This window comes from Prionailurus viverrinus, chromosome A1, assembly GCF_022837055.1.
Source record: "Prionailurus viverrinus isolate Anna chromosome A1, UM_Priviv_1.0, whole genome shotgun sequence".
NCBI lineage: Eukaryota > Metazoa > Chordata > Mammalia > Carnivora > Felidae > Prionailurus > Prionailurus viverrinus.
Window position 1 is genome coordinate 54592478 of NC_062561.1, and position 16306 is coordinate 54608783.

The following is a 16306-nucleotide window of genomic DNA, read 5'->3' on the forward strand; positions in this document are numbered from 1 at the left end:
TACCTACCACCTTACACCTGTCAGAATGGCTAACATTAACAACTCAGGCAACAACAGATGTTGGCAAGGATGCGGAGAGAGAAGATCTCTTTTGCAGTGTTGGTGGGAATGCAAACTGGTGCAGCCACTCTGGAAAACAGTATGGAGGTTCCTCAAAAAATTAAAAATAGAACTACCCTATGACCCAGCAATTGCACTACTAGGTATTTATCCAAGGGATACAGGTATGCTGTTTCGAAGGGGCACATGCACCCCACTGTTTATAGCAGCACTAGCAATACAATGGAGTATTACTCAGCAATCAAAAAGAATGAAATCTTGCCATTTGCAGCTATGTGGATGGAACTAGAGGGTATTATGCTAAGCAAAAATAGAGAAAGACAAATATCATATGACTTCACTCATATAAGGACTTTAAGACACAGAACAGATGAACACAAGGGAAGGGAAGCAAAAATAATATAAATACGGGAGGGGGACAAAACATGAGAGACTCTTAAATATGGAGAACAAACTGAGGGTTACTGGAGGGGTTGTAGGAGGGGCGGATGGGCTTAATGGGTAAAGGGTATTAAGGAATCTACCCCTGAAATCATTGTTGCATTATATGCTAACTAACTTGGATGTAAATTAAAGAAATTTTTTTGAAAATAAATAACAACAAAAAAAGTTCATTTTCTGATGTTCGCGTTTTATGGAGCCATGCAGAAATGTGATGATTGGAGCTGATATACTTCCCTCTGTCATCCTGGAGTGAGTCTTGAACTCCAAGTACTCAAGCCAAAAAGGAACAGCTTACTTGAAAGCAAAGATAAGGCTCATTTCAGATTTTGCAAAATTAGGTACCAGAGTTAAAATGAGAAATTCTAAGTACAAAAGAATAATACTATAATTCAAGAATATGTATTGGTCCAAGTAATATTTCCTGTCTGGGAGCAACAAAAAAGCTATTTTTAGATACGCAAAGACTCAGCACACCATGCAGTTCTGGTAAAGGAAGAGAATGAAGTTGTTTTTATGTGAACTTCTGCCTGAAATTTCTGAAATGATAAAAAAATGAAAATTAACCTTAACTCTAATAAACTAAGGAATAACTTCATTATCAAATCATATAATATCTTTTAGAAACAGTGACAATCTGGGGTGCCTGGATGGCTCAGTTGGTTAAGTGTCTGACTTTGGCTTAGGTCATGATCTTACAGTTGATGGGTTCAAGCCCCAGATGGGGCTCTGTGCTGACATCTCAGAGCCTGGAGCCTGTTTCGGATTCTGTGTCTCCCTCTCTCTCTCTCTGCCCCTCCTCTGTTCAGGCTCTGCCTCTCTCTGTCTCTCAAAAATAAATGAAAAATGTTAAAAAAAACAAAACAAAAACAAAAACGGTGACGACCTGAGCCTAAAACAAATTGGATGTCAAGAACTAATACACATCTCTCTAGAAACAGCACAGATGGCAATTTTTTAAAAACCTAAGTAGGAAGGGCATTAAGGAGGGCACTTGTTGGGATGAGCACTGGCTGTTATAAGTAAGTGATGAATCACTGGGTTCTACTACTGAAACCAATACTACTCTGTATGTTAACTAACTTGAATTTAAATAAATAAGTTAAAAAAAACACTACACATAAAAAAGAATTCTTTAGCCAGGTACAAACCATACACATATAAAGGAAATGAAAACATAATTATGCAACAACTTATAGTATATTACTGGAGACAAAGCCCAATAACTGAAATATTAATTCAAAGGAAAAAGAATTGTGAATGAAACATCTTTATATAAAGACTGGTAGTAAGCATTTTATCCAACAGGGAATGTATCTTCTTTGTAAGGTGTTCTTACAACATTTGCAAAAGTAAGAACTTACAATAGGCCAAGGTAAAAGCATAAACACATTTAAAATTTGGAATAATAAAGGGACACCCGGGTGGCTCAGTCAGTTAAGCCCCTGACTTTGGCTCAGGTCATGATCTCATGGTTCCTGAGTTTGAACTCTGAGTCCAGCTTGCTACTGTCAGTGCAGAGCCTGCTTTGGATCATATGTCTCTCTCTCTCTGCCCCTCCTCCGCTTGTGCTCTCTCTCTCTCTCTCTCAAAAATAAACAAACGTAAATTAAAAAAAATTTAAATAATAAAAATCAAGTAAGTTGAGTATACTATAATAAAACTAGAAAATAGAACCACATTTAGAAACAAACAAAAATACCCAACAATTTGGACACATGGAAATGTTTTCTTTCATTTCCTCTTGGCTCCAAAAAAAACAACAACAACAAAAAAAAACACCTCAGGACAACAAGAAACATGATAATATGCTACATATAAAGGATAAAATTCAGAGCAGTAACCATCATAACATTGAACTACAAAGAATGGAATTGAATTAATTAAGGACTAGAGGTTGGAGATTACAAAAAGAGCAAGAAAAAGAAAATTTTAAATGCTCTATAAATGAATAAGTTCTGAGGATTTAATGTAAAATACAGACACTACAGTTAACACTGTATTATAGAAATAAAATTTGCTAAGAGAGTAGAACTTAAATGTTCTCATCAAACAAAACAAAACATGGAAACATATGTGGTGATGGATGTGTTAATTAACTGGATTGGGGAGATCCTTTCACAATGTATATGTATATCAAACCACTATGATGTTCACTCTAAATATCTTACAAATATTATGTCTATTATACCTCCATAAAGCTGATTTTTTTAAAAAGCACTAAAATTTATTGTTATGGACATGAGTTTAGACTGAAGTACAAGCAGAGATGGCAAGAACAGAGAGAGTCCAGATATGAAGAGTTATCTGTTTAGAAGGGGACTACATCTCCATCCCAGATACTAAAGGAAGAGCAGAAAGGGCTTTGAACAATAGGCTGAGTAAATTTCACTGGAATGAAATCAAATCAATTCTGTGGTGAAGAGTTGGTTAAGGATGCTATCTTCTGACCCACACCTATTTTTTTTTCAAATGGTTTTACAACTAAGAGAGAAGTACATCTTTTGTATGCAGTAATTAGTATATGGAACTGACTAGACAGCAGAAAACAGAAGCCTCACAGGCATTTGATGGAAGGATATGAACCTGGCAAAATAAGAACAATGTTTCACTTAAGCCTTAAAATAGTCTTTGGGCCTCCCAAAAGTCTGTTCAGGAAGATTTCATAATTGCTATTGATTAGCAATTGCTGTTTCTTTCTTATGTTTTCTTCTCTCTTTTTCTCCCTGAAATTATCTATTTGTGAAGCAAGAAATAATTGGTCCTTTTTATTCATAGGTCACTAAACCCACAAGGAACCTCATTCTAGATCTGATGGAGAGAACTGCCATGCATTTCGAAATTCTGGACTCTTAAGATGGGCATTTTGGTTGCCTCCCTGGAGGGGAGGGTGGGTGTACTCTGGAAAGAAAAGTACAATTTGGAGCTCCAAAGGGAGGCTGTGGCGCTATAGCTTAGTTGTTCATCAGTTTCCTTTCATCCAAGGCATGTAACTCAGCTGTCCTTTCCAGACTCCCTGCAGTTACAGGTGGCTAGATGAATGAGTTCCTGCAAACTGAGCATGAACAGAAAGACTGACATGTAATATCTCATACGTATGTTACTTCAAATGCTTTGGAAACCATGGATTAAAAATGGCAAAGCCACAAGCTGGAAGGAGCATGGGTCCTTGGATCACAAATTAGAGAAGAGCCATTACTGGTCACAACCATGTGGTTTATGGGGTGCCTGGGTAGCTCAGTCGGTTAAGTGGCCAACTTAGGCTCAGGTCATGATCTCACGGTTTGTGAGTTCAGGCCCCGCATGGGGCTCTGTGCTGACAGCTCAGAGCCTGGAGTCTGTTTCAGAGTCTGTGTCTCCCTCTCTCTGCCCCTCCTCCATTTGCACTCTGTCTCTTTCTCTCCTTCTCTTAAAAATAAACATTAAAAAATTTTTTTAAAAAGAGAAAAAAAAGAATCACTTGGTTTGTACTTACCCATAACAAATTTGTTTATATTTGCAGCATTGGATCTGGAGGTTGTTTATTGCAGAAACTAGAGTTTGCTGATCAATATATAGCACATAACTTTTATTCTTTCCACTATTATTAGAACTTATCGATTTTTTTCCTTTCCCCCCTATATAAGTAACTTATTTTATACTGTTCTTGGGGCAGATATCTGATTATTTTCTTATGGGTTCTAGACAGGAATTTTCTGCATAAAAATGTAGAATACTTTAAAAGAGTTGATAAATATTGTCAAAATTCTCTCTAGAAAGATTGTGCTAATTTTATAATTCCACCAGAAATGAAGAAGAGGTCAACATTTTCTAGACTAATAGTGTTCTAAACTAATTGTGTATGTTTCTATTGATTTGTGATGAAAACCCATAATGTACATATATTTTTTCTAACACAATACATAATCTGCTTCAGAACAATGAATTCTGATATTTTTATACTCTAGACACAGATCCCTTTGTTTACATTTTCTTAGTAATTGGTGCTATGCTCACTTTTCTTCAATGCTTGTTTGTTTCTACCCACATGTTTTTCGATGAACTTTAGAAACATTTTGTTAAGATCCTTAAAAAGTTCCACAGGGAATATTATATGAGATGCGTTCATCTAATAAATATTTTTAGGAAATGTACTATATTTACAATATTTAGCATTTCTAAACAGGAAGATATTTTTATGTTTGCTTTGTTAAGCTACCTCAGTAAAAATTTGTACTTTTTTTTATGTGCTCATGTACACTTGCCTTTTAAATTTAAGCCAAACTATTTTATTATTTGTATTGTAAGTATGCATGGAATGTATGAAAGCTCACAGGGAAACCATATGTTTTAAAAATCGGTTTTACTTGGAATCATTTTCTGTATAAAAGATTTAGCTTTTTTTTTTAATAATAGGAACTAACAATGTCTAAAACCCGAAAAGGCCTATCTGTTCCATTTTTAGGCTGATTCACACAACTACATAGTTTAGAGTTAAAATACATTGTTTAAAATTGAACAAATGTAATTTAAAAACTAGTCAAACTTCTTCTGAGAAGCTATGCTTTCTGACAAGTTTTGTAAGGGTAAACTTGTTTAGCAAGGGAAAATAAAGATTGTGAAGATTCTAGAAATTATGCCAAATATGAAATCGTTGCAAAAATCAGGAATGTTTAGTCCTGGGAAGGGAAGGCTTGATAACAGATGTCACAAAATATGTAAAAAGTTATCCCATCAAAGGAATAGATTTTTCAGGTCTCTCATGTGTGTGACAAAACTAGCCAACAGGTAAAGATCTGATGATAGAAATTTTGATTCAAAGCTAAGTGAAATCTTCTGACCTCTTGAAACGTCCAGAAGTGAGCAGGGCTGTTTTCGGAGGTTCTGAATTTCTGCCGGAGCTAGGCAGACCATCTATCAAGGACATGGGGTAAGATGTTCCTACCCGGGGTCAGAGCCTGGTCTCCATGTCCCTATGGTCCCAGCCAGCTGTGATTTTGTCATGCGAATGTCAGGCAGCGAAGGTGGTCCCTATGGTGAGTGGAACTTCATTTTAGCTGTGTCAGCAGTCAGTACAAGGGCCAACTATGAGTTTATCCCTTTATCTAGTGGTTCTGTGCTGTAAACGTTCTGCCTGTGAAGAACAACTTCCTATTCTCTGCATCTGCAGTTGCAAATTCGAGTTACACAATCACGAGCTTCCTTCTCATATTCAAATGGTTGTTCCAACAACAACATGATTTCCTCGGCCACATTAAGGTTTTTTTTCTTTCTAAATAAAAAAAAATCTTACCATAGTACTTGTCAATCATTTGAAAATAATCTCTGGCTCTTAAACACAGAGCATTAAAAAATTGTGAAATCTAGAATAAAAATCATCAAAATAATAGGTCTTTATAATTCAGGGCATTTATTACATGTAGTCTGTTATACTATAATAGCTTATTTAAAAAAAACAATCTTATGGGACTATGTCTTCTATATCTAAACTCATGAACTTAGCTTGATTAACTTTATAATATTGTCCTCAAATGTAGAAGGATTACTATGGGGCTTTGGGAATAATACTGTAATTGGCTCAGTGATACCCCCATTACTGGGGTCTGAGGGGCATAATTGGACTAGATAATGCCTGAGGGTCTCTTCCAGCTCTACCGTTTGGTAGTTTTGGCATTCGGTAGCTAGCAAAAGTATCACTTATCCAGGCACTCATCAGTGACGTAAATATTCAGGGTTTTAAATAGGGAGGGGGTCATTGGCCCAGGGAGAGTATAGGAGGGATTGGCCACTGCTGTCTTGATATGAGCTGGTTTCCCTCCAAGGTCATAGTCTCTCAATAGCACTCATTAACCCTGAATGCTGTAAAAAGAGATGTATGCAAAGGAATGCTGTACTTCCATGGTGGGAGAGTCCTTAGAAATCATGTGGTTCAATACTCTCCATGTATCCTTTTTCTCCAAGTGACTTCCCAAGATCACATATCTGCTTAGGGACAGAACTATAATGAACACACAGAGTAACTCTAAGAAAAATGCATTTTACAAGGACATTATAACTGCGATAACACTGTCTTTATATCCTGATATCAAGACCAAATAAAATGAAGATCTGAAGGAAGTGGCCTCATAAGACTGGATGCGGCTTTTTATTGATGGAAAGAGGAGCATTCTGCTCACCAGAAACAAATTCAGTCGTCGGATGCTCGCTACGCTCAGGATTTATCAAAGCAACAGTACGCTGTGGTTTCTTTTTAAATTTTTATTGAAGAACAAAACCAAAAAAAGCGGCAAAATATTTTTTTTCAGGACTTCCTTGTTTTTATTTCAGGGATTTTTAAAAGTCATTCTTTTAAGTCTCTGACAGATTTGGAAAACTTTGGATGATGGTACATTCTTCTTTGTGATGTCCTTTGTGCTGACAGACTGTCTTGGCTCCCTTAAGAAGGAGGCTGAGAGCCTGACAGTACCCTGGATGACTGGACCGTAAGTTTCATATTGCCTTCCCTGGAATGTCTCTGTATCTCTTTTTCCAGTCGTCTTTGCTCTAGTCTCTGGGACATATCTACTAGGTCTTGTCTTAGTTCATCATTCTGTTATTTTCATTGCTTTCCTGAGAAAATTGAGGAACACGGAGTAAATGAAAATGCATATGTTCAGTTGCTCAGTGTGATTAGTTTACTTGGTGGGTAGTTTTTCTGGAAGTGCTAAAGGTGAAACAACAATCTATTGTAATATATCAGTTTCTTGTGACAAGAAATCCTGAAGACCTGAATTGTACTGGACTGAAAATGAGGCAATGGACAGAGATGGTATTTGGAAGAAAATATCAGCAGATACTGATGGTGTTTTATATTCAAGAGTAAGTACACATATGAAAAGATAACTCTGAGGGTCTGTATTAAATGCAAGGACATATAAGCGCAGGACCTAATGAGGGTTCAGGGTAGAGAACCTAACCAAGTTCAGGGATATCAGGGGAGGCCAGGGATGAGGAGGCATCAGATTTTGTCACTTAAAGCTCATTGTTAAGAAGTAGGGTCACATGCTGGATTTTAGGAGGTTGAGGTAGGGACAATGATGGAAGCTGCTTTTTAAAACACTTGGTTATGAAAGGAATGAAAGTTTCGAGGCAAAAATCTAGGAAGGTATGGAAAGCCATGAAGGTTCTTTTTTTTTTTTAATTTAATGGAAGTGGATTAGAGAATATTTATAGAAAGTAGAGATTAAGTGCACAGGACTGATGGGATAGGTCATTGGTAAAGCTTCCGGAAGGGATAGATTTCAGGTGCAGATACATGAATAGCCTGGATATTCCTTCTTCTGGGACAGGGTAAGGTAAGGAAGTGTGAATGCAGAAGTGGGCTGGTAAAGACCTCTGACTGTGTGATGATGAAAGTGAAGTATTCTTCTGTGAGGTGAGAGTGTGCTGAGACAGACAGCATGAGGGTAAGTGTGAAAGCTTGGAATGACCATGAAAAAGACTGGGAGAGGGAACTTATTCAGAATATACAACTGGAAACTTATTCAGAATATACAACCGGATGGCCACGTGGTTTTGAAAGCCCAGATGAAAATGCGTAATACAAAATTTTTGTTGGAATAGTCTACTGATCTACATAGTTGTGTGGGTGAGTTTGTGTTTTTATTTTGAGCTGAGCCTAGCATCCTAGCCATGGATGGTTTTGCAGAAACCCCTTTGGAAGAAGAGAAAGGTGAAAGGGTGCAAAGTAACAGATCATCAAAAAAGAAGGATGCAAATGAACTTGAAAAATAGGGAAGGGGGGTGAGAGTAGGAGATATATATGGCAAGGGTTAAAAAATCTTAGCACAACAGAAAACTATTGGTGGAAGAGAAAAAGGATGTTGGAATTTGTTGTTGAGGTGGAAAACTCAGGTTGATGATGGTGCTGGTTGCAGAAGTTAAGTGAAAACAAAGTCATTCCAGTTGAGAGGTCAATAAACTATAAGGCTATTCAGTCTTTGAAGAGCCATCTACATGACTTAGGACTGTATCCAAATTATGGCAGGGAGAAAATGATGAGGTAGATGCCAAATCTTTGGGGTGATGTGAACCTCAAAGGAACATTTGCTTTTGAAAGGTTTTAATTGTTAAAAAGTAAAATGAAGTATAACATCCATGAAATAGTAAATCCAGGATTATTACATTTCCCATGCCCAAGGATCTCTTATAAATCTGCAGGAGGGATAAAAAAAAGTAGTCCAAGAAAGGATAAGGAACAAAAATGGATGCATGAGTGAATAAATGGTGGGTCTATCAGGGTATTGTTAAAAACAGAATAAGAAAGACATGAAGAGGGACTCCTATATCTGTCAGGCTTCAGCTTTAACCTCAGTTCTGCCAGCTCCTGACTGATGAAACTTGGCTAAACTAATCAGTCAGATTTCTCATCTACAGAATGGAGATAATATAGTAACTAGTGTATATGGTAGTAGTGAGAATTAGATGTCACATGTAGAATACTTAAAATAGTGCATGGTGCCAAATGTTTAAAAAATGTTAGCATATGGTATTATTATTATTGCTTTATTAGTAATTATTGTTATCATTTTTTAAAGTTTATTTACTTTGAGAGAGAGAGAGAGAGAGAGAGCAAGCAGAGGAGGGGCAGAGAAAGAGAGAGAGAGAGAGAGAGAGAGAGAGAGAGAGAGAAAATCCTAAGCAGGCTCTGCGCTAATGGCATAGAACCCAATGTGGAGCTTGACTCATGAAATCATGAGACCATGACCTGAGTCGAAATCAAGAGTTGGACACTTAACCAGTGGAGCCACCCAGGAGCCCTTATTGTTATCATTTAACTCATCATAATTAAGAAGCCAAACCTACTAGAAAAAAGAAAACAGTTCATTATGAAGCTACATATATATTGGTATTCATAGAAATGTTCCCTTTAATCATTGAAGTAATAGAGTCTTGATACAGTCTCTTTCTTTGTGTTTTCCAAAACTCAAAGCGCTCTTTTTGGATAAGCTCAACTCTGGTTGTAGGACAGCTTTTGGTTGTGTATGAATCACCAGCATCAGAATTACCAAGACGCAACCTGGCATTTCAGAGTTAGAATCTTTCTGTTGGAAAGGAGAAGAAAGGGGAAGGTGTCATTTACAGTATCAGTTTTGGAGATCATTCATCTCAAAGAGATCAGGCTCTCTGCTTCCAGAAAATTTTGGAATATTTTCTTCTTTAACTATTGTCCCTTTTATAAAATGAATGACTGTACCTAGGAGAGGAAATAATATTGATAAATGATTTTCAGTTCAGTATAAAGTATTTACTGTGACTTGAAAGTATATTTGCTAGAAAAAAATTATTGCAAATGTTCCTGAAAGGTGAGTCTCAGACTTAGGTAAATAAAGAAAAAGAATGGACTATTCTTAATACTTTCAACAGTTATAAGTATGCATATTGCAAAAAGTTAATGTTATTTTAATTCAAAAGTAAGAAAGTGATGAAATATTTTCATCCTACATCTGAATGTGTACTGTCACTGCCATGACATGCGGTGTATCTAGAATTGACCCAGCTTGGTATGTCTTATTACCCAGGGGTACATTCTTTTCCTGGGAGCATTGTGGGAATCTGCTTAATGTGGGAAGAACTTTTTCCTTTAATAATCAATTTATCCACCAGACTTTAAAAGTACATAGATATTTTCGGAATCTGTCGAGTGGGTTGTGTTCTCATTCTTGGAGCATTGAATGCATCCTTCCACATTTAGCCTCCAGCCCTACTTCTCAAATCAATTGTATCATGTGCCAAAATCATTACCTCTCTTCCCCCTATCACTGTATTTCTTTACATGTCAGAAAAGGTCATCTGAGAGGCTCTAAGAGGAAATCTTTAAAGACTTTAAATCTTCACTTAGAAAAGAGTTTTCCATGTATCTCTAGGGGATTGTTTGTATTATAAAGGCAGATGGCCTTATGATGCGAGTGCTTCATTCCCAGAATAGCCACATTCTCCTTGACCACGTATTCGCTTAACAAATATAGTAGCACTTGCTGAACACCACCGAGTATCAGCATTGCAGAAAGCATCGCATAAGAACGATGAAAAATGTTCTTGCTCTCAAGGAACTTACTGCCTGGTTGGCCTCCAGTTTGGGGAAACAGGGAGGCACACAGCAAATTATATTACATCAACTGATTAATATCCTTTGAAGATTCACACCAGACCATCCACCCACGTCTGACCCCTCAAGTTGTGAAATAATTACATTATATGTAACATTAGGGATGAAAAATCTTTTTTTGTCCCTTTGCTTTCTTGAAGTACAGAAGTTCTGCATGAACACATGATTATAACAATTCAAATACAAAAACAAACAAGCTAAAGCATGTAAGATCTCACCTTCCACTTTCCCTTGTGTCTCTCTCCAACTGTCCTTGCCCAGAGGTGCAAAATACTAACACTTTAGGATGCTATCGTTTAGAAGATTTATTTTAAAAGAATAAACATCTTGATTATTTGTCTTCCCATCTAGGAACATGGGGGTATTGCTGCATTTGGATCTTTTTTATTATGTTTTCTATTTTCTGGTTGCTAATTCATGGAAAAGTTATTTTTGATTTTTAATATTTTTACCTTAAGCAACATTACCATTTGCTCATATTTTAAAAATGCTTCTGAATTGAATCTCTCTTTGTTCTAGATGGATATAAATACCACCTACACATAATCACATCTTTATTTTCACTATTTCTTCTATTCATTTTCTGTCTTTTACTGAACTTCTTGGGACTTGAGAACAATGTGGAGTAGTAGTGATGATATTTCAGTCAAGATCTTTCTGGTTGCAAATAACATACACTTAACTTGAATGAACTTAGGTAAAAAGAGGAAATGCACACAGTTTGCTGCTGACCCGAAGTCACTGCAGGTTGGCCCAAAGGACACCCTAAACCAGAAGCCGAAATGCAGCCAGGACTCATGCTCTCACTAGCTCATTTTTAATTTTCTCTCCATTTGGGACTCATTTTCTATACCTATTGATTTCCCCCTATTGAGAGGGACCCCAGATATAGGGAGTTTCATGTTTCATGTCTCAGAACATCTGCCACTAGTTGGAATTCAATTCCTTTGCTCCATGTAAGTTGGGAAAACAAAACCAAAAGCAAAACCTAGGAAGAACAATGATTGGCTTGGTTTGGCTCAGATTTTAACCTTAAACAGTGCTCTGGAGGGTGGACCCGTTCATCCCTACCATACAGTTGTCTTGCTGTGGGGATCAGTTCCCCATAGAAGGAGGTTATTTTTCCTAGAGAAAAGGAATAGGGCTAAGCAGACAAACAGAAGATGTCCACAATAGTGGACTTCCTAATCTTATTAGTGCCTTTAATGGGATTGTATTTAAAAAAGTGTTTATCTGTGAAGTGTGATATGTGGTAAATGCTATAGTTTTTGGTAGATACATTTTAACAAGGTAATGAATTGGTGTTAAATTTTATGTATGTAATGTGTTTTCAACATTTGTCTAATGATCTTGTAGATTATATTTTAAAATCTATTCATATCATTTTAGTATTTACAGGATTTTAAAAAACCCCAAATGTCCCTTGCTTCAACTTTTGCTCCTTTTTGCTTTTTTTCTCATTTCTTGTCTCCCTACTCTGCACTCCACTCCCATTCATTCTTGTTTGTTTGTTTTCTACTCCCTGTCTCCCTTGAACCTTAACAAATTATAAGATTGGGAAAACAGCTCTTAAGAGAATTGTTCTGACAGTTGTTGGGGTGAGATTTTACCAGTGATTCTCAAACAGGAGGCATAGACCCTCTCTGACTGTCCCATACCCAATTTCAGCAGCTGGCAGAGATGATGAAAATTGCATCCTGGATCCGACAAGGACATGTACCAGCTTCTCTTCTCCCTGTTCTCTGAGACTCCAGTCCTGCTTTGGCTTAAGGAGTTACACTTTCTTCAGGTACAGGGAGATGTGTCATCTGAATATAAAGCCTTTAGCTTCTACATGAATCTTACAAAATACTTCATATACTTAATATTCAGGGACGCCCTACAGATGAGCAATCCTTGCATTCCTGGGAAAAAATTCTCCTTGGCTACAAGCATTATTCTAATCCACAGCTGGACTGTACTTTAAATTTTATTTATACTTTTGTGTCTCTTTCTATCAATGTGATTGCACTGGAATTTTTTATAATGTTAATCATTTACATTTTGCCATGAAGATGTTGCCAATTTGAGATGCCCTCTGTATTTTTCTGTTTTTGAAAAACCTTTTTATATCATAGAATTTAACTCTGATGGTTTTGAAAGACTTGCAAATAAGGCTGTTGTGGTTTGATGCATTTTAAAGGAGTAAAATCTTTTTTTGTTCTTTTTTGGAGAGAGAGAAGGGGAGAGACAGCACCAGCTGGGGATCCTGGGAGAAGGATAGAGGGACAGAGAGAGAATCTCAAGGGTCTGACCCAGGGTTCCATCCCACGACCCTGGAAACATGACCTGAGCCAAAATCAAGATTCAGACACTCAGCTGACTCAGCAATCTGGGTGCCCCTAAAGGAATAGAATCTTTTAAATCTCAATGATTTTCCATTTTCAATGGGTCAATCTAGTTATTTTATATTTTCTCACAAGTCAACATTTTGTTTTTTGAATGTATACAAGGACAGTTGCAGGTAGTAACTTTCTATAATTTATGAAATTTCTTTCATATCTGTAGTTATGTTACTTTTCCACTTTTAAAGTTGTTTGTGTTTTCTAACTTTTTTGATGATGCACAAACATGGTCTGTTTCGCTAGAATCTTCAAAGAACCAGTTATTGTTTTTATTTATTTATTATTGGTCTTCTTACTATATTTTTATTTGATTTGTTTTCTATCTTCATTAATTCCTTCCCTTTATGAGTTGAGTCTTATTTTATTATTTTTCCTTGATCGTTGAAGTGAATGTCAATCTTTTTTATTTTAAGTTCCACTTTAGCTCTATTCAACAGGTTTTGATATGTAGTGCATTTCTAAATCTCTAATTTTAAAATTGATATTCTCTGTAACCCTATTGTTATATTGAAGTGTGTTTTATGATTTTTTTAAAGTTATTTATTTATTTGGAGAGAGAGAGTGAGCAGGGGTGGGGCAGAGAGACAGAGAGAGAATCCCAAGTAGGCTGTGCACTAAGAGTGGGCTCAAACTCATGAGATCGTGACCTGAGCTGAAATCAAAGGTCAGATGCTTAACTGACTGAGCCCCCCAGGAGCTCCCTGAAATGTGTTTTATGTTTAAGAAGATAAATTTATTTTGGATACCCTTTGCTTTTATTTTCCAACAGCTCATATTTGGGCAAGATGTTGAAGAAAAAGTCCGAATCTCATTTAAATAATCTTCAGCTTTCTAACTTTATTTGACTTATTGTTTTATTTCCTTACCTCTATCTTTATACTTTTTTTTTCAATATATGAAATTTATTGTCAAATTGGTTTCCATACAACACCCATTGCTCATCCCAAAAGGTGCCCTCCTCAATACCCATCACCCACCCTCCCCTCCTTCCCACCCCCATCAACCCTCAGTTTGTTCTCAGTTTTTAAGAGTCTCTTATGCTTTGGCTCTCTCCCACTCTAACCTTTTATTTTTCTTCCCCTCCCCCATGGGTTTCTGTTAAGTTTCTCAGGATCCACATAAGAGTGAAATCATATGGTATCTGTCTGTCTCTGTATAGCTTATTTCACTTAGCATCACACTCTCCAGTTCCATCCACATTGCTACAAAGGGCCATATTTCATTCTTTCTCATTGCCACGTAGTACTCCATTGTGTATATAAACCACGATTTCTTTATCCATTCATCAGTTGGTGGACATTTAGGCTCTTTCCATAATTTGGCTATTGTTGAGAGTGCTGCTATAAACATTGGGGTACAAGTGCCCCTATGCATCAGTACTCCTGTATCCCTTGGGTCAATTCCTAGCAGTGCTATTGCTGGGTCATAGGGTAGGTCTATTTTTAATTTTCTGAGGAACCTCCACACTGTTTTCCAGAGCGGCTGCACCAATTTGCATTCCCACCAACAGTGCAAGAGGGTTCCTGTTTCTCCACATCCTCTCCAGCATCTATAGTCTCCTGATTTGTTCATTTTGGCCACTCTGACTGGCGTGAGGTGATATCTGAGTGTGGTTTTGATTTGTATTTCCCTGATAAGGAGCGACGCTGAACATCTTTTCATGTGCCTGTTGGCCATCCGGATGTCTTCTTTAGAGAAGTGTCTATTCATGTTTTCTGCCCATTTCTTCACTGGGTTATTTGTTTTTCGGGTGTGGAGTTTGGTGAGCTCTTTATAGATTTTGGATACTAGCCCTTTGTCTGATATGTCATTTGCAAATATCTTTTCCCATTCGGTTGTTTGCCTTTTAGTTTTGTTGGTTGTTTCCTTTGCTGTGCAGAAGCTTTTTATCTTCATAAGGTCCCAGTAATTCACTTTTGCTTTTAATTCCCTTGCCTTTGGGGATGTGTCAAGTAAGAGATTGCTACGGCTGAGGTCAGAGAGGTCTTTTCCTGCTTTCTCCTCTAGGGTTTTGATGGTTTCCCGTCTCACATTCAGGTCCTTGATCCATTTTGAGTTTATTTTTGTGAATGGTGTGAGAAAGTGGTTTAGTTTCAACCTTCTGCATGTTGCTGTCCAGTTCTCCCAGCACCATTTATTAAAGAGGCTGTCTTTTTTCCATTGGATGTTCTTTTCTGCTTTGTCAAAGATTAGTTGGCCATACGTTTGTGGGTCTAGTTCTTGGATTTCTATTCTATTTCATTGGTCTAGGTGTCTGTTTTTGTGCCAATACCATGCTGTCTTGATGATGACAGCTTTGTAGTAGAGGCTAAAGTCTGGGATTGTGATGCCTCCTGCTTTGGTCTTCTTCTTCAAAATTCCTTTGGCTATTCGGGGCCTTTTGTGTTTCCATATGAATTTTAGGATTGCTTGTTCTAATTTCGAGAAGAATGCTGGTGCAATTTTGATTGGGATTGAATTGAATGTGTAGATAGCTTTGGGTAGTATTGACATTTTGACAATATTTATTCTTCCAATCCATGAGCAGGGAATGTCTTTCCATTTCTTTATATCTTCTTCAATTTCCTTCATAAGCTTTCTATAGTTTTCAGCATACAGATCTTTTACATCTTTGGTTAGATTTATTCCTAGGTATTTTATGCTTCTTGGTGCAATTGTGAATGGGATCAGTTTCTTTATTTGTCTTTCTGTTGCTTCATTGTTAGTGTATAAGAATGCAACTGATTTCTGTACATTGATTTTGTATCCTGCAACTTTGCTGAATTCCTGTATCAGTTCTAGCAGGCTTTTGGTGGAGTCTATCGGATTTTCCATGTATAGTATCATGTCATCTGCAAAAACTGAAAGCTTGAATTCATCTTTGCCAATTTTGATGCCTTTGATTTCCTTTTGTTGTCTGATTGCTGATGCTAGAACTTCCAACACCATGTTAAACAACAGTGGGGAGAGTGGACATCCCTGTCGTGTTCCTGATCTTAGGGAAAAAACTCTCAGTTTTTCCCCATTGAGGATGATGTTAGCTATGGGCTTTTCATAAATGGCTTTTATGATGTTTAAGTATGTTTCTTCTATCCCGACTTTCTCAAGCGTTTTTATTAAGAAACGTTGCTGAATTTTGTCAAATGCCTTTTCTGCATCGATTGACAGGATCATATGGTTCTTATCTTTTCTTTTATTAATGTGATGTATCACGTTGATTGATTTGCAAATGTTGAACCAGCCCTGCATCCCAGGAATGAATCCCACTTGATCATGGTGAATAAGTCTTTGTATATGCTGTCGAATTCGATTTGCT

At 37.0% G+C, this 16306-nt stretch overlaps 1 long non-coding RNA gene across 2 annotated transcripts in view; it reads left to right on the forward strand.

Annotated features, from left to right (window-relative positions):
• Positions 1-6263: 6263 nt before the first annotated feature.
• Positions 6264-16306, forward strand: part of LOC125170739 (uncharacterized) — a 136237-nt gene continuing 126194 nt past the window's right edge. For both annotated transcript variants that reach the window (XR_007154080.1, XR_007154081.1), the window contains exon 1: positions 6264-6962. This is a non-coding gene — a long non-coding RNA (uncharacterized LOC125170739). The remainder of the gene's footprint in view (positions 6963-16306) is intronic.